General features: G+C 41.1%; 1 long non-coding RNA gene across 1 annotated transcript; it reads right to left on the bottom strand.

Annotated features, from left to right (window-relative positions):
* Positions 1-323: 323 nt before the first annotated feature.
* Positions 324-27,344, bottom strand: LOC121824017 (uncharacterized). Its single transcript, XR_013046062.1, has 4 exons — positions 25,976-27,344; positions 25,334-25,444; positions 20,167-20,254; positions 324-743 (listed from the first exon to the last, which is right to left on the bottom strand). It is a non-coding gene; the product is annotated as an uncharacterized LOC121824017 (long non-coding RNA).
* Positions 27,345-27,417: the final 73 nt, after the last annotated feature.

Here is a 27,417-nt window from a genome sequence, read left to right as displayed (position 1 = left end):
TTTATAGATCTGTTTGAGAATATGTTTTCCATGTACATTTATAATAGTTAATGAATCATAGAATTATATAGACTTGGTTTGACTGAATTGTGCCAAGTGATTTCCCTGACGGTCTCCTCAGTCAGCGATACCAGAAGAGGTCAGGGTTTCCCACACAACCAGCTTTAAAAGTACCCTGAGTTAATTTTTTTCAGGTTAGCTAATACATCATAATCAAAGCATGACTGAGCAGGTTTTCCATGCTATGGTCTTTCCAGCACCTTTCTGGGGTGGTCTATTCATACTTTTGTTATTTGGGGGGGATCTTGGATTGTTGTCTTGATGGTATATAAGATTTTTTTCTGATATAAGTCAGCAATATCTTGCCAATTTCAGATTGACAAATATTTTCTCGCTTATCATCTAAGTATTCATGTTGCCCCTCACTAAATAAATTATCATTTTTAAGATAAATGCAGTAATCTTTTTTAGTATGCCTTTGATATTTTGCTCAATAAGCACTTTCTTACCCTAAGCAGCAAAGATATTCTTCTACATTTTCTTTTATTACATTGCCAGAGCTAAGGTTTCTGTTGCTGGGATAAAAGCTATGACCCAAAGCAAATTGAGTAGGAAAGAGTTTATTCCAGCTATAGTTCCACATCTCAGTCCATCAATCAGGGCAAGAATTCAAAGAGAGCAGGACCCTGGAGGCAGGAGCTGATGCTGAGGCCAAGGAAGAATGCTGCTTTGCTGGCTTGCTCCTGTAAAATCAAAACAGGTTAAATATTTTCTTATCTCAAGAGGGAAGGAGTAGGGCACAGTCAAAATCGAATCAAAGCAAAATCAAACTTCAATAGTGTAAAAAATTCAGTGTTTGATGCCTGAGACCCACTCATGATCCTCTGGACTCCAGAGAGTCCTGTTTCTCCCATTCTGCCATGCACAGCACAGGCAGCTTTTCTTGTTCCATACCTGCTGCTGCCCTTGATGGTCAACCCATGATACTGGCATCTCTATAATGCTGGGGTCTCTGCTGCAACTGGGCTGCACTTCCCCCCAATAGCTTCTCCTGCAGTCCCTTCAGGGACTCTGAATCTGTCCCATTGTATCAAGCCTCAACTTCTCTCCATGACCCTTTCTGTCCTGGTTGTTTGCTTGTTTGTTTGTTTGTTTTGCCTCCACTAAGGCTTCATATTCACCCATGGCCTCTCCTGACCAAGCCTCAGCTGCTCTCCATCATGCCCTCCTTATGTCTTCAGGACCAGTACCACCTGGGAGACTCTTAGATACTATCAAGACCAGCTGCCCACACAAGGTACAGGTGCAGCTGTATCTGGACCATAGCTTCTATGCACTGACCCTGAGAAAACATTTCCTAGAAGATTTCCCCTCAATGAAGCTGGTGCTTTGTTTTGTTTTGGTTTTTGAGACAGAGCTTCTCTGTGTAGCTCTGGCTCTGGCTGTCCTAGGATTAGCTCTGTAGACTAGGATGGCTTTGAACTCATAGAGATCCTCCAGCCTCTGCCTCCCTAGTGCTGGGATTAAAGGTGTGTGCCACCACCACCTGGAAATTATTTATTTTTATTTCATTGGTGGTTTGCCTGCATGTATGTCTGTGTGAGGGTGTTGGATCCCCTGGAACTAGAGTTACAGACAATTGTGAGCTGCCATGTGGGGAGCTGGGAACAGAACCCAGGTCCTCTGGAAGAGCAGTCAGAGCTTTAAACTGCTGAGCCATCTCTCCAGAGCTAGTCTTGTCTTAATCACCACTATTTCGTAGTCCTAGCTGATGAGTATATATTGTCCCAGTAAAGCAAATGTTTCACTTTAGTGGTTCTTAGTGGTTCAAAATATCACACAAAGGCCCTAGTAGAGTCTTTGCTTCCCCCTGAAATTTCACAAGCCAGGCCTGCATTATCTACATTGCTCTCAACATTCCTACCCCCTAAGATGCCACATAGGAGCCCATTAAGCTCTGAACACTCAATGGCTTTTCCAGGACAAAATTCAAATGCTACTGGACTCCTCCCCAGAACACATGGTTAGATCTGTCAGAGCCAAATTTCCTTGATCCTTGCACCCCTTTCTTGTCTTAGTTAGAGTTTCCATTGCTGTGATAAAACACCAAGACTAAAACCAAGTTGGGAAGGAAAGGGTTTCTTCCAGCTGACACTTCTATGTCACACTCTAGACTGAAACTCAAACAGGGCAAGCACCTGGAGGCAGGAATGCAAGCAGAGGCCATGGAAGAATGCCGCTCACTGGCTTGCTCCTCATGACTCGCTCAGCATGCTTTCTTATAGCACCTAGGGTGGCTTCTGATAGCACCACAATGGGCTGGGCCTAGTGCACCCATCATTAATCAAGAAAATCTCCACAAACTTGCATGCAGGTCAAGCTGGTAGGGGCTTCTTCACAATGAAGATCCCCTCTTCCCAAATGACCCTAGTTTGTGTTAAGTTGACAAAACCCTATCCAGCATATAAGCTTATCATTTCCTCTATAGATTTAAATCTGTCTAGAGTCTGTCTCTAAGCATGGCATTAGGAAGAAATTCAGTTTCATTTTTCTCCAGACATGATAGAAAGTTTAGACACATACATATAAAAGAAGCAGAACATGCCTCCTGGAAGAGATGGGAAAGAAGCAGGAAACAGACTCCCCAAGACTCACAGGAAAGGCCAAAGAAGCAAATTCCAAAGGTCCCATCTTTTATCTACTCCCCACCCTCTGCAAGATACTTGTCTACCTGAAGCCTATAAGGAAATACCGAAAAGTCTACTTCAGAGTGTACTTCTCTTATACATAAAGCTGTCTGAAGGAGGAATACCCTAGCAGAACTTAAATTCTCCTTACATGACTTTATAATATATTGTATATTCAATCAAAGTACCTTCCCAAGAGGAAGAGAGCTTGGCCAGCAAAAAAAAAAAAAAAAAAAAAAAAAGGGAGGTGCCAGAGAAGGAAGGCCAGCACACACATGGGCAGACAGCTGACACTTGATGGTACCAAAGGTGGACCGGTTTTCATTTATGACCTTTAAAGATGAAAATCAACCCGTTTAGGAAAGGCAATTTGCTTCACAGTATCTGTGTCTCAGCATCTCCTATTTCCAGTTTATTATCAACTGAGTACAGTTTATCCAAGTGCCTAGAAATAAACACAGAAAGGTCAAAATTCCAAGGAAAAATCATTTAAACAAATTATCAGCAGATGCTGGATTTCCATGTGTATGATCTACATGTGATTTAAGAGATAGAGTCAAGGTGCGTGTGTGCGTGTGTGTGTGTGTGTGTGTGTGTGTGTGTGTGCGTGCGTGCGTGCGTGCGTGCGTGTGTGTGTGTGTGTGTGTGTGTAGGCACGTGTGTGTAGGCATGCTTGTCTGTACCTGTACTCATGTACTTGTCAGTAGTACATGTAGTCATGTACTTGAATGACTTGTCAGTCAGTCTTTCAAGTTCTTCTGTGGCTTTACTGTGGCTGGGAGCATGCATTACAGATTAAATTGCTCTAAGACCATAGGTCAAGGGTAAGAAAATGAAAAAATAAACTTGAGGGAAAAAGAGAGCAAAAAAATATTTCTCTTTTCAAATCTGTAGAAATAGTTCAAAAGAGCTGCCATTTTCTGGACCATCCAAAGGAACTGATTACCCTGTGGGAGGAAAAGGCAAAAAGAAAGGAAAAGGTCATAGGGACATTTGTGTGGATCTTGGTTTTGCCTTGAATACTTATTCATACAGGAGAAATTCACATCACCATCTTTAATCTACCTGCCAGCCCATGTCTTGTGCACCCCTTGAGAGCAGGAGCTCTTCCCACTGAAGCCCATCCTCTGGTTTCCCCACACACTCAGAGTGATGCGAAGCACCTCCAGCTCTGAAATACACAGAGGGGTGTATTGAGGCATATGATTGCAAAAACAGTTTGCAAAGACAAATGCACATGGAGACACAGCTTCTCAAATAATGTACCAGTCCATCCTGGGGTTAAATCCTCATTCTTAGTTTTGCATAGACAAGGGCTACAGTGATTTCCTAGTTCCTTGTAAGCCTTGGTTTCCACACTCATAAACTGAGATAGTAAAAAGAACACAACACTGGTTGGGAGATAGTTTGCTGGGAAAGCGCTTGCTATCAAAGTATGATGATGTGAGTTTCATTCCAGAACCTACATAACAATGCTAGGAGTAGTGGCAAGTGCTAGTGAGCCTAGGACTGAGGAGATGGAGACAGCTGGATCCCTGGAGTTTGCTGGCCAGCCAGCCTAGTATACCTGGCAAACTCCAGGTCAGGGTGCAATTCTGTCCTCTTGTCTTACAGAACAAAAGCAAAGAACACCTGTGCCTGTCCTCTGGCCTCCAAAGAGATGCACACAGTCCATAGACACACAAACACACAGGCCCACATGCACAGGTCCACATGCATGCACAAGCACAGGCAGGCGCACACACACACACACACACACACACACACACACACACACACACACACCACAACACAGCCTCAAGTGCTGGTAAGCAACTAATACACAGCAACTAATACTTTCCTACATTGCTGGAAGGAATTCAAAATGAAACATACACTTTGGAAAATAATTTGATAAATTCTTGTATGTAGTTTTATCAGACGACCCAACAGTCACACTCTTTAAAGTAAGGTGACTATTTATGCCCATAGGAAAATTGTAGACAAAGGTTTATAACAGTCTTACTTATAATGGCCTCCAAGTTGAGAAAATCCCACGAGAACTGGAGAATAAATAATGTCACATCCATTAAAAAATTACCATTAGATAATTGAAGAGAACGAATTACTCATAAATGCAGTAGCTTGGAGTCTCAGAGACACCGCACTGGGTAAAAGAAATGAAAGGTAGCATAGTGTATGATTCTGCTTATACAACATTCTGAAAACAAACTCCAGTGACAGACTAGATCATTGTTTGCCATGTATACATTCATGGGAAGAGAGTGTAACTTCAAAGTAATAGCTGAGATTTTTATGGGGTCATGAAAATATTGTGCCCACCGGGCGGTGGTGGCGCACGCCTTTAATCCCAGCACTCGGGAGGCAGAGCCAGGCGGATCTCTGTGAGTTCGAGGCCAGCCTGTGCTACCAAGTGAGCTCCAGGAAAGGCGCAAAGCTACACAGAGAAACCCTGTCTCAAAAAAAAAAAAAAAAAAAAAAGAAAAGAAAAGAAAAGAAAATATTGTGCCCTGATTTAATAGTGTTTTAACAATCTCTCTGTTAAAATTCATAGAATTGTATATCCAAAATAATAAAAAAAAGTTGATTTTACTGTATTGTTTTAACAAATGAAACTTTAGACAAGACTTGGTAAAGTAATGCATGAGTAACATTAAGTCCTGGCATAGACACATTTTAGCTCTTACTTCTTCCAAAAATTGTGGTTTAGACCCCAGATTCTTCCAATTTTCATTTGTCTTTTTCTCAATTTCTTCAAGGGAATTTTCCATTTCCTCTTTAAAGGCCTCTATTATCTTCATAAAGTTATTTTTAGGATCGTTTTCTTCTGCTTCTTCTATGTTGGGATGTTCAGGTCTTGCTGTAGCAGAACTGCTAGTTTCTGGTGGTGCCATGTTGCTCTTTACATTGTTGAATGTATTCTTGCACTGGCGTCTACCATTTCTTCCTCCAATCAATACATGCAGTCAGTGCCTGGGGTGGGGGGAGCGCTTTCCTGTGATTGGTGCAGGCAGCATGGTATCTGTGTCTCAGACAGCTGCTGAAATCTCAGGGGATGGGAGGGTTCGGGGGTTGGGGTGGGACTTGTAGATTACAGGGTCTGATGGGGGTGGTGAGAAGCTAGACCCAAGATTCTTAATCTGTGAGGTCAGGACCCTACACAGAAGTCACACAGCTTGAACATGGAGGTCACAGCAAAAAAATTGTCAAGAGGGAAAATTTTCTGAATGTGCAACAGTCAGAAAAATAATGGAAAAATCAAAGGATCATGAATGAACATGTTTCCAGCAGAGTTCACACATGATCCATCTAAGAAAGTTTCTGAAGTCTTGGTTCTGAGTACACAACATGCACACTTTTACAGTGTGTATTGTCATTTCAGATAATGCCAACCAATGCTGCCCGAAGCATCTCAGGTCCATGATTTTTGGTATATTCTACATTGCAATGTTTTTACAATATGAACAAAGTGTTTCTCCTCATAACAACTTAACTATGGAAAACAAAGACTGTTTCCCTACCATTGTGTAAGTATCCTTAGCATACAGGCATCAAACTGGCATATTTTAGGATTATATTGCATTAGAATATTTGGTTTTAAAAATTGCTGTTTGAGTTGTAGTTTTGTGTTTCATAAAAAAAAATCATTAGCTGAATTTTGGCTTGGGATTTGGGTGGAATTATACACAGTTTCTGAAATGGCCTTAGACATGCTTCTGCCCTGTTATGTTTAAGAGCAACAATATTCTCAGCATTGACAATAACAAAGTAATTGTTATCAATCATCTCTGAAAAATACTGAAGATGATCTGTATCCTACAGTATCAAAAATTTAGCCAAGATTCAATTCTATATAAAATAAACATGCACACCCATCTCATTAGTACGCAAGTTTGCTTCCATGTTTAATAAATGGTGAAATTATATGTACAGTTTGTTTGTTTAGTCTGTTTGGCTTAATTAGCTGAAAATATCCTTATTGCTATTACATCTGGGTGCTAGAACTCCAACCCACAAGATAGCCCTTCTCTGGAGAACACATTTCAGTGATCAAATGCTTTCTCAATTACCAATTATAAAAAGTACTCTGAAGGTTGAAGGACATCATACACTGAATTGCTCCACATATGGGGAACCACCCGTGAGACTCATCAATGTTTATTTTAAAGTGGAAGTTGAAATGTTAGGTGCAAGGATGAGAGGGAATGTAGGAGGGGCCTGCAGGGGACCAATAACTGTCACATCTTTGCCATTGCAGTGTATTCACCAAAAGGATGTCATGGCACTGGGCCATGACATCAATGTACTCCCCCTGAGTCCTGTAGAGTTTACAGGTCCGTGTTACCAGAAAAATGGGGTTACTCTTGTACCCCATCCTTAACACACACACAAGCTACTGAGTGTCCTTGTTCCCCACTAGATAAGGAAGGGATTCCCTTTCAACCTCTTTGGTTGCTGACTTCACCAAGTAGGAAGGCTGGGTTTGGAGTTAAGTTTTTAACATGTGATAATAATGTCACCCCCCACCTAAAATGAGCAGTGGACAAGCTTAGGACCTTAGGTAGATGCCCAATAATTCAAATTCAGTTTTTTTACATTTGTTTTTATAAGACTGATTCACAATTAAAATAATAATGTAAGGTTTCCTTTCAAATAACTTTTAGTCAAAAGAGGAGGTGGTCATATGAATAGAAATATGGAACTATGTTTAAAATAAGGATAATACAACTTGTTGACAATTTGACAAAAATCCTAACCACAATATTAAAATAACCAAAGCTTGGAGACTATACAAACAAATGAGTGGTGGCTGTCCTATGGGCACTGGGTACCTTGGCCTTAATTTTGATGTTACCCAGGGCTCTCCACCAAAGAGAATGGAGGGGTGACAGAAGTGTTGGCCATACACACACAACCAGAGAGAAGCTTTCTAGTGTGGAAGATTTGGGCCTGGGACTTTCTTTCATGATGACTTGGCAGCATAGTTGTAGGGAAGAAAATTTCTCAATTTTAAATGCCTCTAATATTTTTTAAATTTACCAGTTCTAAAAGAGTCTAATAACTGTGAACAATCCAAATTGGATTGGTTGGTTCTTAACCTATAGACCAATGCATACCTTTTGCAGATGTCACTTCCTTGTTAGTAAAAATGAACAAACCAACAAAGCATTCATGATGTCATTTCTTACTGTAATCGTTCTCTAGCCACTGAACAATTTGATTTAACTGGTTTTGAAAATTCAAAACCCTCATGGGAGAGCTGCCCCTCCCCACACACTAGGGAGAGATGGCCTCACCCCTCACCACTGGCCTAGGAGATCTGGCTCTGCCCCTCACCTGAAGGGGAATGGCCCAGACTGACCAGCTCAGCTACCACCCAGACCCACATCTTGAGCCTTGGGTTGGTTCACCCTAACAACTACTCTATGACCTGCTGGAGTACTTGAAGGGACTGGTCCTGAGGAATGATAGTCGCAGAATCCCCATGACTAGGGCTAACAACAGGATATCAGAGAGGAGTTTCAGTGAAGATCCAGTGGCCTTGAACCAGACCTATGACTCATAGCAATAAACATTTGTGGGTGGGGATGATTGAACAAAAGGATGTACTGCGTGACACACCACCCCTCTCAGTGCCATCAGGATGAACGAAGAGGTGTTGGAGAGATGGGAAAGATAGAAGATAAGGTGTTTTTTGTGTTGTTTTGTTTTTAGCTAATTTGGGGGGTGCTTTCTTTGGGAGATGCTGCAGGGATGAGGGACAGATATGGAGGGACTGGAAGGTGAGTGGGATTGAAGTACATGATGTGAAATTCCCAAAGAATCAATAAAGAATTATGTTTTATACGTGTGTGTGTGTGTGTGTGTGTGTGTGTGTGTGTGTGTGTGTGTGTGTGTGTGTGTGTAAATAAAATAAAAATCCAAAGCTTTACTTGGTTTTCACCTCTGGGCTCTCTTTGTCAGGATGTCTCCAAAATATTTATGGGAAGATTGTAGAGGGTTAAGTCTGATGTCAAATATCGAACAAATATTTGATAAATACAGTTGAATGAGTCAATAAATTTGCAAAGGAACTTCAAGACACCAGGTGACCCTGTAGGACAGCCACTTCGATTATAAGTGCAGTCTCCAAGCTTTGCTCATTCTAATACTATGGCTTTGATTTTTGTGAAACTGTCAATATCTAATCATATTATCCTTATTTTAAACACAGTTGCATTATATTTCTATTCATTTGACCACCTCCTCTTTTAACTAAAAGTTATTTGAAAGGAAATCTTATATTATTATTTTAATTGTGAATCAGTCTTATAAAAACAAATGTAAAAATACTGAATTTGAATTATTGGGCATCTACCTAAGGTCCTAAGCTTGTCCACTGCTCATTTTAGGTGTGTGTGTGGGGGGTGACATTATTATCACATGTTAAAAACTTAACTCCAAACCCAGCCTTCCTGCTTGGTGAAGTCAGCAACCAAAGAGGTTGAAAGGGAATCCCTTCCTTATCTAGTGGGGAAGGGGATTTCCTGCAAATAACAAGGACACTCAGTAGCTTGTGTGTGTGTTGAGGATGGGGTACAAGAGTAACCCCATTTTTTTTGGTAACATGGACCTGTAAACTCTACAGGACTCAGGGGGAGTACATTGATGTCATGGCCCAGTGCCATGACATCCTTTTGGTGAATACACTGCAATGGCAAAGATGTGACAATTATTGGTCCCCTGCAGGCCCCTCCTACATTCCCTCTCATCCTTGCACCTAACATTTCAACTTCCACTTTAAAATAAACATTGATGAGTCTCACGGATGGTTCCCCATATGTGGAGCAATTCAGTGTATGATGTCATTTAACCTTCAGAGTACTTTTTATAATTGGTAATTGAGAAAGCATTTGATCACTGAAATGTATTCTCCAGAGAAGGGCTATCTTGTGGGTTGGAGTTCCAGCACCAAGATATAAATAGCAATAAGGATATTTTTCAGCTAATTAAGCCAAACAGACAAAACAAACCATATTTACCTCAATTATCTGAATTCTGGCTCACCACTATTAACATTTGGCTCAGAAATTCTAGTCTTCTCTTTTCTAGGAACAGTTGTGTTTTGTTTTGGCTCTGGTTATCTGGCTTATTGCCTGGGTTCTCTCATCAGTGACTACCACAGTAGGGTTATTCACAGAAGTGTTTCATAAGCACAGACTGAGAAGAGGAAAAGAAGAAAGGAAGGGGGGCCGAGTGAGAGAGAGAGAGAGAGAGAGAGAGAGAGAGAGAGAGAGAGAGAGAGAGAGAGAGAGAGAGAGAGAGAGAGAGAAGAGAGGAGATGAGTGAAGAGGGAGGGAGGAGAATGCCTCGCAGTGGGCAAACACCTAAGAGTTGATCCCAGCCAAAGGGTTGCTACTAAGCCCTGCCTCTTCCTGGCCCTTTCTGCTCTATAGATTGCTGAATTTATATTTCCCTCTACCCCTGAAATGGAACTTACAGTGTTGTCCCCACCCTTCTGAGAGGACTGTGTGACAATCTGAGGAGAACATGTTCCCAGAAGTGCTGTACCTGAAAGTACATTATTTCAAAGGAGGTGTTGCTCATTCTTGGAGAGGCAGTGGGAGGCTCCACCCTAGCCGGAAGTCACAGCTTCCTGGGATTCCACAGAGCCACAGTCACATTCAGCTTGATGCTTTCTAGTCTCTATGCCTCGTATTTGTGAGTGTGGGGATCCAGAGACATCATTCTCAACTCCCATTACCTCCTAGTCACATCCAGCCAGCCACTCTGACTGGATCTGAGATCATTTTGTTCCATTATTTAAATCTAAGCATTGACCCTGAACCACATAGAATAAGACGTGTCCCCCAAGAAATGAAAAAGCTTTACTTCAAACATTCAACTTGACAATTTGGAGATTAACAAGTAGAAGGATGACGCTCAACCCCCGCCCCCCAACATGGTGGGGCAAGCATTTCCAATGTCTGCTTCAGTGTGTGTGTGTGTGTGTGTGTGTGTGTGTGTGTGTGTGTGTATTTGTGTGGACCCAAATACCACTGTTATTTATGTGTGTGAGCATCTTCCCCTCTGTCTGAATGTTTTGAATATAACATCCACTGGAATACTGTAATCTTTTGCAGTCTCGGATGGTGGGTGGGTTTGGGAGGGGTGGGGCTTGTGGGTTACAGGGTCTGGTGGGGGGGGGTGGTGGTAATCCAACCTGACTGCAGGACGTCTGCCTACTCTGGAATACTGTAATCTTTGCAAACAAGAAGTGTAGCCCCTAGAACTTTTCCATTTGGTTGAAAAGCCTCTTGAGTGGCTGAAAACCTACTAGGTCTATGTTGCTCATATGTAGTTATGGGCATGCTAGGCCAATAAGACCTAAACTTTGTAGTTATAAAGTCTAATCATGTTGCCCTTTAACTCTTCATTCAGAGCTTACAGAATTTATTAGTATTTTTTTTTCTTTCCTGACTCAAAACTGAAGAAACTCCAAGCTTGCTGAGTTGAGGCCTTCTAATGTCTGCCATCAGTGTCGAGTGCCTCTGAGTTTGCCAGGATGGTTAGCTCTGCTGCCTGCTGGTGAACCACACACACCCCAACAGCCTCGAGACCCTGTGTCATCAAAGACTGAGAAACCACACCTGAACTCTCCCAACAGAGATCTCGTAGTGAAGGATGGGAGCAACTTAAAGACTATATTTTACCCAATAATTCTGCATGTTTTACATCATACAGGACTGCCCATGAATATCCTTGAAGCCCTCTATTTACCTCCACCTCTAGAGGTATCCCCCGCCCCTAGTCCAAACCATTTCCTGTAAGAGAATAATAGTCCCCTACTGGCAACCCCCAACACCATCCCTGTCTTCCTCGGTCTCAACAGCCAAAGAGATATGTTTTACTATTTTTAATTATGCACATTCATGAGGGGGTCTGTGTGTGGGTATGTGGTCGTGAATGCAATGATTGCAGATGACAGAAGAGGGTGCCAGGTCACCTGGATCTAGAGTTACAAGCATTTGTGCTGCCTCGTGTGGGTGCTGGGAATCAAAATTGAGTCCTATCCAAAAGAAGGGCCTTTAACTGATGAGCCATCTCTTCAGCCACAGCCAACAGGATTTTTGAAAAGATGGATCTAATCATATCATTCTCCTAGCATAAAAACAGATAGTGACTTCATAAAACGTAGGAATAATGGAAAATCTCTCTGCAGCCCCTAGCCATCCTTCTCTGTGTTCATCACACCCTGCTTCCCATACTTCTGTGGTTTCTATGCCTCAGCTTCAAAATCCTATGCCTGCAATATTGTTTTCCTCTTCAGCTATAAAAAGGGCAGAGAGTGGGACATGCTTATAAGTACTGGTTCTGAAAAATACTACCTGTGGTTACATTAAGGTTGTCTTGAGTTACTTTATGAAAAATGGGTTCAAACAAAGTCCAGCACACAGCACATACTCAATGAGTGATGCCTCTTATTGGAGATGGTACATCCTTCTATCAGCTCTGATGGGTCTTCCACAGGAAGGCCTCTGAAATTCTCCAAGACCAATTCAGGACCGCCTAGTTGATGTACTCAAATCCCTGACCTTATTTGTGATACTTGGTTATTTGGAGCTAGGTATTGGGGCGGCTATCGGAATAATTTCAGTCTCCCTTGCTAAGCTGTTATCTGAATGAGATGAGGAACAGTAGCTAGTTAGCTCAATATTTATTCCAAGCATCTGATTCAGTGCCTGAAGTCTACTGGGTAGTAGATAGGTATTGAGCAAGAGATGTTGAAGTGAAGAGGTGGATGGGTGGAAGGATGGATGGATGGATGGATGGATGGATGGATGAACAAATGGATAAATGAATGAACATGTCTAGTAAAGTGTTAAAACTGGTTAAAATAAATACCAAAAGAAATGCAGAGATCTAAGTACATCCTGAGTGCTGTGAAAATAAGAGCAAAGTTCAAACAAGAGCATGCTGCCAGTCATTTAGAGGAAGGGCCATTATCTGAGATTTCTCTTACAAATATTTACTTGGTGGGGAGGGACCCCTGGTGAGGCCTTGCAGAGTAAGGGCAGGGGTAGGAGGAACAAGGACTCACAGCACAGTGCTGAAACACACAGGTCCTAATGCCTGTCACCTGATTTAAGCTCTGCTTCTGCCAGCCCCCAACTGTCAAGAACGAGTTAACTACTTCCCCAAGCCCTAGCTTTTCTCCATAAAACAGGAAAATGATAATGGTCTTCAGAAGGGTATTAGTAAAATTTGATTGTTAAGTGATCCATCTGCTCACTGCCTAGAGCATAGAAATAATAATAATAATAATAATAATAATAATAATAATAATAATAATGTCATGCTGTTGCCAATCTTAAGACTATTCAAAGGAGGGACGTAAGTTGTACTGCTGTGCTGTCAGAGAATGGAAGGGCTGAGGGTGAATGAGAGCCCTCAAGAAAATCTGCAAAACAGCACAGCAAACAGCGGAGCTCACAGAGATGTGTTTTCCATCGACCTCGGACTTCACATCTTATCCTTCTTCTTGCCGCCCCCTATAATGTACCCAGTGTCTCAGAAGGCATTACCATTGATGAAACTAGCTTTCTGATGACTTCAATTATTATCATTTGAATGTTTTCAAATGTGTATAATCCTATAGAAGCCACTCATTTTCTCTTAAAAAAATAAATAAAGCCCTAAAGTAATCTGGTTGTACAGTGTCTCCTAGGCCACTCTGAAAAGAATGCAGGATATGTACTTTCTAAGTGTCTCGTGTCTCCTTTATTTCCTCATTCACCAGCAGAAAATTCAATAATAGACCCAACACAATTCACACAGAGGGGAGAAAATCTCCCGTACTGGTCCTCGGGGAAGAGACACGAGGCTGATTGAAGAGTGGAAATTTAATAGCTGCCTGACCTTCTGAAGCAGAGGCGGTCTGAGCTATTCTCACAGTTGTGCCTTTAGCAAATGGATGATTGTATTAGCCCCGCTGAAAAAGCACGCCAAGCCGCAACATCTGGGGACCACCAAGACCCTGCGGCTCCCAGGCAGGCAAAAAGTCAGTTTCCACTTGGTGTAGTACAGACTGGGTGACATGACTGGTGGGCTTTATTTGTATGTACCTCGATGCTCTGCATAGTCAAGGACCTGATGCAGCCTTCCATAATAATAACAGACCCGAAGTCCACTAGAAGTTATCCTTGGTGATTCTGAGCAGGAAAGACCGAGAATAAGCAATAAACTATTCTCTGGATAACACTCTTTCTGAACTTCTTTTTCCCCCCCTTTATTTGGTACTCCACACTGGCTTTCTTTGGGAAGTGATTTTTCCATAAGGAAATAGAAATATTTTTTACTTTTTTTCTGTGAGAATCACTGCACACATGATAGGAAAGAAAGAAAAGAAGTTGTGGTGAAATCGATGAGAGAGAGGGGGGATTCTGCAGGCGGGGGACGTCGAGATCATGATGGGAAGATGCGAAGAGATGACCCGCCACACTAATGGAAGCCCATGTGGGATCCGTCCCTGGTGCATGGGCAGGCTTTTGGGAGCCCGGTGCTTGTGGTGTGACGCCTTGTGTGCAGCCTTGGTGCAGTGGGGAGGGGCTCGGACCTGCCTAGGCTCAGTGTGCAGGGCTCTGCTGACTCCCCATGGGAGACCTTGATTTGGGGGATGTGAGGATGCGGGGTGGCTTGGGAGGGATGGCTGGGGGATGGGAGGAGAGAGGAGGTGGGATCTGTGGATGATATATAGAGTGAGTAGAAAATTTCTTAATAAAGAAAAATGAAAATAAATAAATGAATAAATAAATAAATAAGAAGTTGTGGTGAGAGCTTGGTGTGAATGGTGATTTGTAGGCTAGGCACCATGAATACATATTGAGAGGAAAGGGACCAGTAAACCTCCCTGACATACTGAGCCTCTTTCCCCAGCGTGTGGCCTTACTGCAGAGCCTGGCACTGTGTGCTCTGGACTCCATGGCAGCTGTGCCACGGGTTTGGTCCTGTGCACAGTTGAGAACAAGAGAACAAAGGCCCCAAAAGCAAACAAGGAACTCATCTTGGTGCTGGACAGGATCTGGAAGGATCTCTTCTATAGACAAGCTAGCACAGTGTGTTTTACCCTGTGGCCATCCTCTCAGCCATGGCTACGTAAGAGAAAGCGCCCAGAAGCTGGGTACAGTGGAGTGTACCCGCAGTGGCAGCACCCAGGAAGGAAAGACAAGGGGGCTGCAGTGAGAACGGGAGCCAGGCTGATCTATAAACCAAGTTATAGACCAGGGCTAATAGAGGGATTCTGATGCAGGAGGAGGAGGAGAAGGAGGCGGAGGAGAAGGAGGCGGAGGAGGGAGAGGAGGAGGGGGAAGAGGAGCAGGAGGAAGCTGCCACAGCAGCAGCATTCAGAGCTCCTGAAAATGAAAATGAAACTGCCCATGCACTGTTTCTGATCTGTAGAACTGGGAGGCAGTTTAGGCACCAGAGAGCCACGTTTACAAAGTATCTCAGACGATAAGCCAGTTGGCAGAACTCACGCTTTAAAGGCCAAACGGTGATTTCACTGTACAGATAACCCCGCCAATTCCATAGCATGTTGAATTAATTGCTCCCAGGCAATGTTGCAATGTGTTATACAGAAACTGCTCAGGATTCCTATTTTATGTGCGAAGAAAATGACAGAGTTGTGCAGAACTTTGCCCATTGGTGTGTACTTGATGAGTGAGAGAAAGACAATTCCCTCCCAGGTTTTTGGTACCTAATTTTTTCCACCATTCTGATAACTGTCTTCCTAACTATTGGGCACTGCACTTCAAAGACTCACAGGCCTTTAAATGCCCAGAGCTTTCTACCATTTCCCAAAAATCTACTAGAAATAATAGGAAAGCATTTAGAAATATAACTAATAGTTATTATTGCCTAATAGTTATTATTGCCAAAGTAATTTTTAGTTTAAAAGGTTGTATATTTATTGTGCTCACAACAGTCAATGAATTGAATGCCATTTTTTTTTCTTCTCTCATATATTACTTCCGGAGCACAATTTCCCCTCCCTCCACTCCTCCCAGTTCCCTACCCCTACCTCCCCTCTGGCTCAGCCGTTAAAGGCTAGGCTCACAACCAAAAATAATATCTTCATTTTCATAAGCAGATAACTGAGGTTAGGAGGAGGTGAAGGACCTGCCTTTGGTCCTCTAGCCAGAGATGGCTAAGATTCCCATTCAAACCCGGCTCCTCTGCCTGCATGATCCTCCTCGGCTCGGCCTTACCACCCATTCTCAGACCTTTAGTAATAGCTCCTTTATTCCTCACTTCCTTTCCTGTCTGGTCACTGAGACGCTGCTCCTTCCTGATGAAGGGTACAAGTCCAGGTGGGCAAGAGCCTAATGTGCAAGCCTGTGATTCTGATGCAATCATCCTCCGCCAGCACTCTCAAAGAATAAATCACAGGAGAGAGCTGCTGTGCTCTTGTTTTGTTTTCAGCAATAATAGATGTTCAAGTTGCTATCAGTGCAGGAGATTTCTCATCAACCAAACCTGCCTCCCCTGTAATATCTGCTGACCTTCTAGGCTGATGAACCTGCATAATTATTGACTTCGGCAGAAGTCGGGTTGGCATATTATGTTAGGGACATAGCTCTGACCAAATTGGGAACAGTGAGTATGAGACATCATGACCAGGCAGGCTGGCAGGGGGCTGGTGCAGTCAACTGTACCAGGCAAATGACAAAGAATAAACTTATATCAAGGCTAGAAGGGAGTTTAAGCTGAACACACTTGGTTTCCAGGTCAAACTAGAACAAGTTTTGTTTCCATCAAATAAAAAAGACAGATCCTTAGGGGATCACAGAAGGTTCCCTTGCTGTGTCTGTCTGTGACAGGGATTGTGCCCGCAGAAGCCTATATACATCACCCATAACTATTACTTTCTATGTTTCACAGAAAACCACTTAGCTACTTTGTTCTAAAGCTAATGAGCCTATTAGAATTAATTAGCATATTAATTTACTGACTGCTCCCTAACATAGCGTCTGGTTTTTAGCTCATGTATTTAAAGTATTGACCAAACACCTACTACATATAAAGGACCATTGCTAGTGCTGGAGCTAGAGTTGAAGAATAGCATACGCAACACCCTTGTCCTTGTCAGGATTGCACTCAGCACAGGGAGCTGAGAAAGAATGTAGTAAAAATTAATGATGTTCATAAGCTTCCAGGAGGCCTTTCTGATGGGGCAGCCATTGGCTCTGTACGGAAGAGGGGAAAGAAGTTTGTTCTATGGTGTTCTTAGAAGAGCACACCAAAGCTCAGGCAGGAGGTTCTGGACTGCTTGAGGAACAGGAAGGAAACTGAAATTGCTGTGGGATGTTGACTAAGATGTGTGGATGGTGTGGGATAGGATGGAGTGGGAGAAGGGAAGTAGAGAGTTTGAACACATAGACAGGAACCTACTCATGTTTTAGTTAAAAGCCAGAGTGCTGAAGACAGCACCCATCTTGCAGCAGCTGCCCACCTTGCTGGCCTTCTTTGGGCAGGTGTATCTTTGTCCTGTTCCTCTGAGGCAGAGCTGGATTCTTCTTGCTTCCTTGAGTCTTCTTCTTCAGAATGATCCATGAGCCAGGCAATAGTAGTGCATGGCTTAATCCCAGCAATCAGGAGGCAGAGAGCAAGGCAGATCTCTGTGAGTTTGAGGCCAGCCTAGTCTAGAGAGCAAGATTCAAGACAGGCACTGAAACTACACAGAAAAACCCTGTCTCGAAAAATTCAACAAATGATCCATGTTCTGTGAGGTAAACACAGACAGTTCTAGCTCAGAAGGTCATATGACAACTCCTAGATGTTGAGAGAAAATCTGACTTAGGGAGAATGCTCCAGAAGTATTTTCCCCTTAACCAATTTCATAGAGATCTGACTTTTTCTTCTGGGTCATGTGACTGGTCAGCTCAAAACTGGGTGCAGTGCAGACACACTGTTTGGCTGAGTGATGCAGTGATAGTGGCCACTCCAGTGTGAGAAAATTTATAAATACTTAATGTTGGGTTACAAAATCTCAATAATTAAAAAAATTAGAAAATCCATAGAACCTTGTGAAAGAGGTAAGCATTTTTTCTGAGTCTCCCAACTGATCTCTTAACCAACTTCTCTTCACCCTTGAGGTCAGGCCTGAGAAATGCCCCCTTACAAGTCAAGACTTGTTTGTCTTTGATCCATGTTCTATTTTTTTTCTAATGCTGTGCAGCTTTGTCACCTATCGTGGTAGTTATAATCATATATGAGTATGTCACGGCTGTCCTCACTAGACAGAAATGCAAGGACTGTGTACGTAATCTCTGATGCACGCATTCAACAAACAAGCACGCATCAAGCACTGTGGGCCAGGCAAGGAATACAGTAACCAAGAACAGATCAGTTCTCTGGTCTTATGCTCACATCCTATTTGGAAGACTCAACTGCCCCTTAGACTGTGTTTCTCCATTATTCCCTCTTCTTCTTTCCTTCTTTCCCTTCTTCCAGAAAGACCTACGGAACACCTGATATGCCCCAGGCTTTTAATTTGCTCCTGCAATGCAGTGATGACGAAGACAGTCATTGGACTAGTTTGTTTTATAAGGATGTCTGTAAGGGGGGAGAAGGAAGTACAAATTGTTAGCTGGTGTCATGTAACCTATGGTTGAAGCTCAAAATTAAACTTTACATGGAATGACTTATCAACCTCATAAATATAATTCAGATTTTGTTCTATTCCTCAAGGAGACTGGAGTCACCTAACTATCAACAACTGGAAATATTTTGTTAATTGAATATAGACGCAGAGCCATAGAAGAAGCAGTGGGTGGTGATGTACATCCCTTTCCACCTTTACTCAAACTTGCAGAATAAAATCAAGTAAAGCAACTTTCCATGTGGCATTTTACATACTCTCTCAAGCTCACACCACCCTCCTGGTGGCAAAACACCAAAATACTCCACATTGTGAGAGAGCTGTGGAGCAAACGCCATCAAAAAATACTGGGCATTGTTTTAAAACTTAGTCATGCAAAATGTCTTGCCTTTTCTCTCCCTTCATTTCCCCTGAAATAGGTGCAGGGTCCCACAAACATGTTAGGCAAGCACTCTAGCACTCATCTGTGTGGCTACCCTCTTCTTTCCTTTGGTAGACTCTATGAAATCTGATCATCTTGAGAAACCAAGAAAGTTTGTGATCCTTAACAGTATGCCCCCAAAAACCTAATGGATTTGAGCTCAACTGTCATCTTAGGCTCTGAGTCTTCAACTAAGCCTCTTTGAATGGATTACAAGGCCCACTGTGACCTGAAGCTTAGGTGTTATTTCTCCAAATTCCTGTGGTTTTTCTTACTACTATTTTGTAATTTCTCATGTCTCTTTTAACCTTTATTGCCGGTTTCTAAATATTTTTCTTGAAATTGATTAATTCATCTACACTTCAATTTATTTGCCTAAAACGAAAAATTACATGGCTTATTCAAAATGGAAAATCAATACTAATTACCACAAATAGAAGGTAACTATAAAAATAAGTATAAGGAAACCAATTAATTATATAAGAATACTAGCTGTACATGTCTCACTGTAGCTGACATGAAGTGACAGGGACGAGGTGTCCCATTCCACCTAAGAAAACTTTAGCCTGGAGAGTGTGTTACACAGCAAAGGGCTTTGATCTTCTCCAAAGAGAAACATGTAGATGGGCTCCAATCCCTCCAGCCTTCTGTCAACATTCACAGTCAGTGACACAGGACAAGGAATTCAGGTCAGGCCTGTAGGACTACCAGACCCGAGGACACTCTCTTGAGTCCAGAGACAACAAGGGGGCTATAATTCAGAGAATAGACAACCAGAGATGAATATGAAAAAGGATGAGGAACCAAAAGATATGCAGATGTTTCCCACCAAGTACTCAGAAAAGTAATGACTGGTCATCATATGTATGTGAAGAAAATCCCTGAGGATGGAGAATGAAATGACACAAAAGTGTTAGAGGGACTTAGAGTCAGGGTGTACACAGGCCAGATACCTGTTTCAACCTACTAGAGCAGAAAATTTCAAGATTCTTGAGTTATTTAGTCAATTTGTCTTAAACAGACCTTGCTTTGGAAGTTGTGAATAATTGTCCCAGCATGGGTTACTGCCACATAAAACATACGAATAGGCAACAGCACAACAGCAAATCCCAAGCTGTCTGGTTGTTTTCAGGTAACTTAACTGTGATCCTGAACAAAGTTCAGAAATGTTTACAGGAATACAAAAATATCAACAAAGTAAAATTTAAAATGTCTTCAATAAGAAAATTACTAAACATAAAAAGAAACATAAAATACTTACCTTATATTCAGATAAAAAGCAACAATTAATCAATTCAAAACTGACTTATATGCTATAACTAGCAGATAGAGCACTGAGAGTCATAAATGCCATATATTTCTTATTTACCAAATATTAAATAGTGGCAAAGAAGATATGTAAGTGACTGAAATCATACCAGTAGATCTGAAGAACACAGTGATTGAGGAGAGCGTGCTGATGGCTGAATAACAGGTTGGATGTTGCATATGAAATATTTTATGAACCTGCAGGCAGAAACAGAAGTAACAATGAACTAGTGTAGAAAAGATCTTTGAAAGGAAAAAGGCACAAAACTATGAGACAACTTCACAAAGCCTAATATATTTATTTGGTGTCTCTGAAAGAAAAGAGAAAAGAGAGATGACATAAAAATATCAAAAAAATAAGAATAAAATATAGCAATACATACTTATGAAAACGTCATGAAATCCATCACTAAACATGCTAACTTAGATAAAAACATCACAAATTTTTACTTTATAACATCATAGTCACAAATCTAAGAAACTAGTTGAAACTAGATAAGGGCACATCATAATCAAATTGACAAAAGAAAATCTTTAAATTTTCAGGGAGAAACAAGACATTTTCTGTGAAGAGGGACATGCTGAGGTCAGCATGGTTTCTCAGTGGTAAACACACAAGCAGAAGGACAATAGGGGAACATCTTTAAAATGCTGAAAGTGCTGTAGCCTAGAAAGCAGAACCACGGAAAAATAACTTCCAGACATCAAGGAGAATATAGATGATTTCAGACATAGAACACCTGAATGGATTTAGCAGCAACAGACTTCTCTATAAGAAATATTGCTGAGGACCCTTCAGGGAAAAGAATAGTACTAAGTGGAAATGTGCCTACCCTCAAAGAATTAAAACTGTTAGAATGATAGATACATGGGAAAAAGAAGTAACATTTTTCTTATTATGTAACTTTCTCTGAAACATAACTTTAAATATAAATAATAATATAATATCAGGTTAGGTTCACTACATATGTGAAAGTGAAGACAACCATAATATAGTAAGAAGGGAAGAGATAGTTACAATATTGCAAATTTATTGTATTATCTGCAGAGTAGAATATGATACTCAAAAGCAGAGCATGAAAAGTTCATAGTGTATGGTATAAATCATATATTAAAACAATAACACTAAGAATATATTACTAATAATTCAAAAAGGGAATAAATAGAATGGTAAGAAAATTATTAAGAGAGAACAGAGAAAATAAGTGGGAAAAAGAACAGAAAAGATGAATGCAAAATGAGCAAGATAATGGATTTAAAAATAACTGTACCAATTGTAGCTAAAGTTTCCCTGGTTCTGTTCAGCTCCTGAGGCCCTGTGGCTGGCCGCTTGGACCCAAGTAACACACAGAGATTTATATTACTTATAAACTGTATGGCTATGACAGGCTTCTTGCTAACTGTTCTTATATCTTAAATTAACCCATTTCTATTAATCTATAAGTTGCCACATGCCTTGTGGCTTACTGGTGTGGTGGTATTGTGTTTCCCAAAATATTGTGCACCCTAGTAAACTTATCTGAGGTCAGAGACAGAACAGCCACTAGATACAAAGGCTAGAAAATGGTGGCACTCACACCTTTAATCCTAGCATTCCAGAGACAGAAATCCCTCTGGATCTCTGTGAGTTCAAGGCCACATTGGAAACTGCCAGGCATGGTGACTCACTCCTTTAATCCCAGAAAGCAAGCCTTTAATCCCAGGGAGTGATGGTAGAAAGCAGAAAGGTATATAAGGTGTGAGGACCAGAAACTAGAAACATTTGGCTGGTTAAGCATTTGGCCTGGTTAAGCTTTCAGGCTTCTAGCAGCACAGTTCAGCTGAGAGCCATTCGGATATGAGGACACAGAGGCTTCCAGTCTGAGGAAACAGGACCACCTATGGAATTGGCCAGGTGAGGAAGCTGTGGCTTGTTCTGTCTTTCCAATCTTCCAGCATTTCACCCCAATAACTGGCCTCAGGTTTGATTTTATTAATAAGAACTTTTTAAGATTCATGCTACATACTGGTACTTTTACATCTTGCTTCCTTTGTGTCTGGTTGGCAACTCCTGACCCAGTCTTCCTGTTCCCAGAATCCTCTTCTCTGCTTGTCCTGCCTATACCTCCTGCCTGGCTACTGGCCAATCAGCATTTTATTTATCAATCAGAGCAACACATTCACATCATCCCCAGCAACCAATCATTATAATAAATGTAAATTATCTAAATATAATCTGCATTTCCTCAAGGAAACAAATAAGTTAAAAGTAAAAAGATATGTTTTATTAACTTTCATCAACAGTAGGCTGACAGTTTGTTTTAGGGTTTCTATTGCTGTGAAGAGATACCATGACCACAGTGACTCTTATCAAGGAAAGCATTTAAGTGGGGCTGGCTTACAGTTTCAGAGGTTTAGTAGATTATCATCATGGCAGGAAGCAAGGCAGCCTGGTCAGACATGGTGCTGGAGAAGGAATTCTACATCTTGATCTGCACGCAATAGGAAGTCAACTATGTCCCACACTGGGCATAGTTTGAGAATGTGAGACCTCATAGCCTGCCCCCACAGTGACACACTTTCTCCAACAAGGCCACACCTACTCATGCAAGGCCACATGTCCTGATTGTGCCACTCTCTATAGGCCAAGCATTCAAACACATGAGTCTATGGGGACCATACCTATTCAAACCACCACACAGCTATACTAAGATAGACAATAGATTTCAGAGTAAAACATATTATTAGGGATAAAATAGATAATACCATTTGAAATTTAAAGGGTTCAATTTACCAGAAGCATATTAAAATTCTAAATGTTTAGCTGGGCGGTGGTGGCGCACGCCTTTAATCCCAGCACTTGGGAGGCAGAGGCAGGCGGATCTCTGTGAGTTCGAGGCCAGCCTGGGCTACCAAGTGAGTTCCAGGAAAGGCGCAAAGCTACATAGAGAAACCCTATCTCGAAAAACCAAAAAAAAAAAAAATCTAAATGTTTATATATCTAATATATTTTCAAACAATGAATATAAAAAATCTTCTCATGAAATAAAGTATACCCCAGATTTAAATATGACATTAAACATAACTATGAACCTATAGTACTTCCCACTGATATCAAGGACAAGAAAGGGATGTCTAATCTTTTCACCTTTATGTGACAGAGCCATGCTGGTTATAACTGACAAGAAAGGGTACATGTACAATGGAAAGAAATAAAACTGTCTTTATTGGCAAGCAGCATGATGCTGGGCCTGGGAATAGTGCTCAGTGGATAAAGTGATTATTGCACAAATATAAAGACCTGATTTTAATCCCCAGGACCCACATAAAATCTGGGAGCAGTGATGTACATCTATAACTCTGATGCTGAGAGGTGGAGACAGGAGGATCACTAGAACTCACTCATTAGGCAGCCTTGTCAAAACAGTGAGCCTCAGATTTAGTGAGAAACCCTATCCCCCCAAATAAGATGAACACACACATGCCCACACATGCATACACTCCCTTCTTCTACATACATTAAAGAAAATCTGACAGAATCTTTGAATCTTCAAAACTCACCTACAGCTAATAAAGTTCAAAGATGCATTGGTTAGATTTATGTCAACTTGACACAATATAGATTATTTGAGAAACAGAACTCTCAACTGAAAAAAAATGTCTCTATAAGACTAGCCTTTAGGTAAGTCCATCAGGTATTTTCTTGATTAATGATTGATATGGGAGGGCCCAAATTACAATGGGCAATACCATCCCTGGGCAGGTTGTTCTGGATTCTGTAAGAAAGCAGGCTTAGCAAGTCATGAGGAACAAGAGTAAGTAACATTCCTCTCAGGCTTTTGGTTCAGTTTTTGCCTTCAGGTTCCTGTCTTGATTTTGCTCAGTGATAGACTGTGACTCCAAAGTATAAGATGAAATAAACCTTTTCCTCCCCACATTGCTTTTGGTCATGGTGTTTATACAGCAATAGACAAATAATTAATAGAAAAGATAACAAGATTTAAAGGTCAGTATCTAAAATATATTGCTTTTATATGCCCACTAGTCATAATTATAATTTAAATTCTAAAACCTTCAGTCCATAATAGAAAAGTCTTAAATATGTAGGGATAAATGCAGACACATTTGTAAATGATATGCATACTGAAAGCTAGAGTTCATTGGGAGGAGTGAGTGAGTGAACAACCATCTAAATAAGTGGAGAGAGATCTACCTGGTTCAATAGACTTAATGTTGTTAGGAAGTCGGTTCTCCAAATTGATTTATAGATTCAAAGCAATTTAAACCAACCCAGCATGCCTTGTCATTGACTGACAACCTGGTCCTATAACTCACAGGAAAGTGAAATGACATCTAGGAATGCCAGTGTAGCAACATCGAAGCTGGAGAGAAACACGTTCTGATGCCAACATGCTGGGCTGTGATAACTGAGACAGTGTGAGGCAGGCATGACAGACACAGACCACAGGAGTAGAACAGAATGCAGCCTAGACCCATATTCACCTGGCCATTGGGTTCTCAACAAAGGACTAAAAGTAATTCAGTAGGGAAACCAAATTTTGTCAATAAATCTTGCTGAGTCGGTTGTATATAAATGCAAAACAATCCATACTTTAATCAACACATCAAACCACGGGCAAAAATTAACTCAAAGTAGCTTCTCATCATAACCTTAAAATCTAACAATGTTAAACTTCTAGAAGAAAATAAAAGGGGAAATCTTTAGGATGTTGGGCTAGGGGATAATTTCTTAGCTTGGACATTCACACACACACACACACACACACACACACACACACACACACACACCACAAAACATAAATCCAGTTCATAAATTGTATTTTCTCAAAATTAAAACCTGTGCTCTAGAAATCAAGAGAAGAAATAGATAACTCAGGATGTAAGAAAATACTTTTAAATTATCTGTTAAAATAAGCATGTATATGTACATCTATACATATGTATGTAAAGCACTCTTTAGAATCAATAACATAACAACTCAATCTAGAAAATGCAAAGAGTATTTGAAAATACACCTTAATAAAATGATAAAAATGTGGAAAACATACTAAAATTCACTGTGCTTAACATATTAGTCACTAAGGAAGGATGGTTAAAAATTGAACTGAAATGACCATGATGCACAAAAGTGCCTTAATTTGAAGAGACTGACTATAGGAACCAGCATTCACATAGTCTCCAGGAATTATCATAAAGTGGTATCCCCACTTTGAAAATCAACTTGAAACTTTATGTGAACCATACCCGTGTTTATGATTTCCCAAGTTGAATACACACCTGATGTCTGGTTCAGCCATTCCACTCCTGGACATTCACCCAAGGGAAATAAAAACCTTACAAAGATTTGGATGGGGTGTTCCCACATTCTTTATTATTGACAGCCAAGGGCTGGGGAGGAAGCAAATGTATATCTACAAATTAATGAGAACAGAAATCAGTACAATCATACAAAGGGCTACTAAACCAACATGGGTATACTCAAAACAAACAACTTAAGTTCCCCTAGCCAGGTCCCTACCCCAGACAGGAAAGAAATTATATTATCCCATTTTCATAAAACTCTCAAAGATACAGCTTAATCTATAATGGCAGAAAGGTCAGCCATTGCCTGCAGATAAGGTGGAAACAGGCATGCGTGGAAAGAGATCACAAGCAAATTTGGAGGGTGACTATGGCGATAGTTTTATGAATACAGAGGCATGTCAAAACTTTGAATTATGCACTTTTAATATACTCAGTTTGTATCGTGTTAATTATACATCCATAAAGCTGCTAAGAGTATCCTGTTGCCCAATTGAGACCTGCCTTCCCTATAATAAGAAAGACTGGCTCCGATTAGAAAGTGTCATAGGCATAATGGGACAGAGGGCTTAACACTGATACACAAGGGAATGGTAAGAAGATTCTAAAGAAAATCACCTCACATTCCACAACTCGATTTGATGACATTGGACACTGTGGGACACTTGACACCAGGAAGAACATGGCACAGCATAGAATGTATTACCAGGTGGTTCTGTTTCACAAATCTTGAATTGAGCCTGGAGTCTCGGTCTTCGTCAGTTTGGATGTGACAGGTGATATGGACCATCACTGCTTAAGTGAAGAATCCAAGCTGACTTCCCAGGTTCCTACTAATGGAGTGATTATGGTTTCTCAGAGTTCACTGACACCCTAACATTCAGTAGACATTTACTGGCTGTTTGAATTTCTGCAGATACAAAGCTTGATTTCAAGTCAAGGTCTGTCATAAATGGCAAAGCATGAAAACAGGTATTTGCAAAAGAAATGGAGGAAGAATAATAGTGAAGAGAAGGGAACTGCCATGGGTAGAATTCTGACAAAAAGCAGAAAGGCGATGCATTACCCATTGGCTGCTGCTGCACTGAATGAAATGACATTATAACTCAGTGGACCTCATTCTATCTGTCTATAGCAGTGCGTCTCAACCTTCCTAATGCAACAACAGTTTAATATAGTTCCTTGTGTTGTGATGACCACCAACCATAAAAATCCTTCAGTGCTACTTCATAACTGTATTTTTGCTACCATTGTGAATCATAATGTAATATCTGATATGGGACCCCTGTGAAAGGGTCATTTGACCCCCAAAGGGGTCAAAAGCCACTGGTTGAGAACTGCTGGTGTATAGGAACATGGTATCCCCAACAACAGGTACCCCACAGTTTTCAAAATCTGAATTGAAAGCAGGAGTCCCTGTGGCTATGCATGAAAAGGAAGACAGAAAGAGGACTGTAGACTTACATAAGCTATAGTCTCTGAAGTGCTTGCCCTAAAAAACAGAAAAATTGTCTATGTTGTTGTATTCACTTCCTATTTGTGCTATCTCGTGGACTACAGGAGTCTAAAAAGAAACGCACCAATTTATTGTCTTACAATTCTAGAGATGATCAAAAGCTGACACAATTCTATTCACCTAAATCTAAGGTGTTGGCAGAGTTGCATCCCATTTTTAAAAGGTATAGGTAGGCATCTACTTCCCTGTCCTTTCTAATGATGGCCTGCACTCCTTGGCTTATGGCACATTCCTCCATCTTCAAAGACAGTAATGACAGGCTGAATCCTCTTCAAATTGCAGCTCGTTCACTGTCTCTTCCATCACCACATTCCTCTTTTGCTTCCCAACTCCACTCTTACAGATCACCCTTGTTACACTGGTCTCTCACCGATCACCAAAGACATCCGAGGTCAAGAGCCTAAATTGAAATTACATGTAGAAGGTAGTGTTTCATCATGTGATAAAATGAACATAACACATCTCACATAGTCCCAGATAAGGGATAAGAATAATGATCTTGGGATGACACAAAAGGATTTCTGGGGTGGATATAAAATGAATC

The sequence above is a fragment of the Peromyscus maniculatus genome, chromosome 19 (genome assembly GCF_049852395.1).
Source record: "Peromyscus maniculatus bairdii isolate BWxNUB_F1_BW_parent chromosome 19, HU_Pman_BW_mat_3.1, whole genome shotgun sequence".
In the NCBI taxonomy this organism is placed as follows: Eukaryota; Metazoa; Chordata; class Mammalia; order Rodentia; family Cricetidae; genus Peromyscus; species Peromyscus maniculatus.
This window is presented reverse-complemented; position numbering and strand designations above follow the sequence as displayed.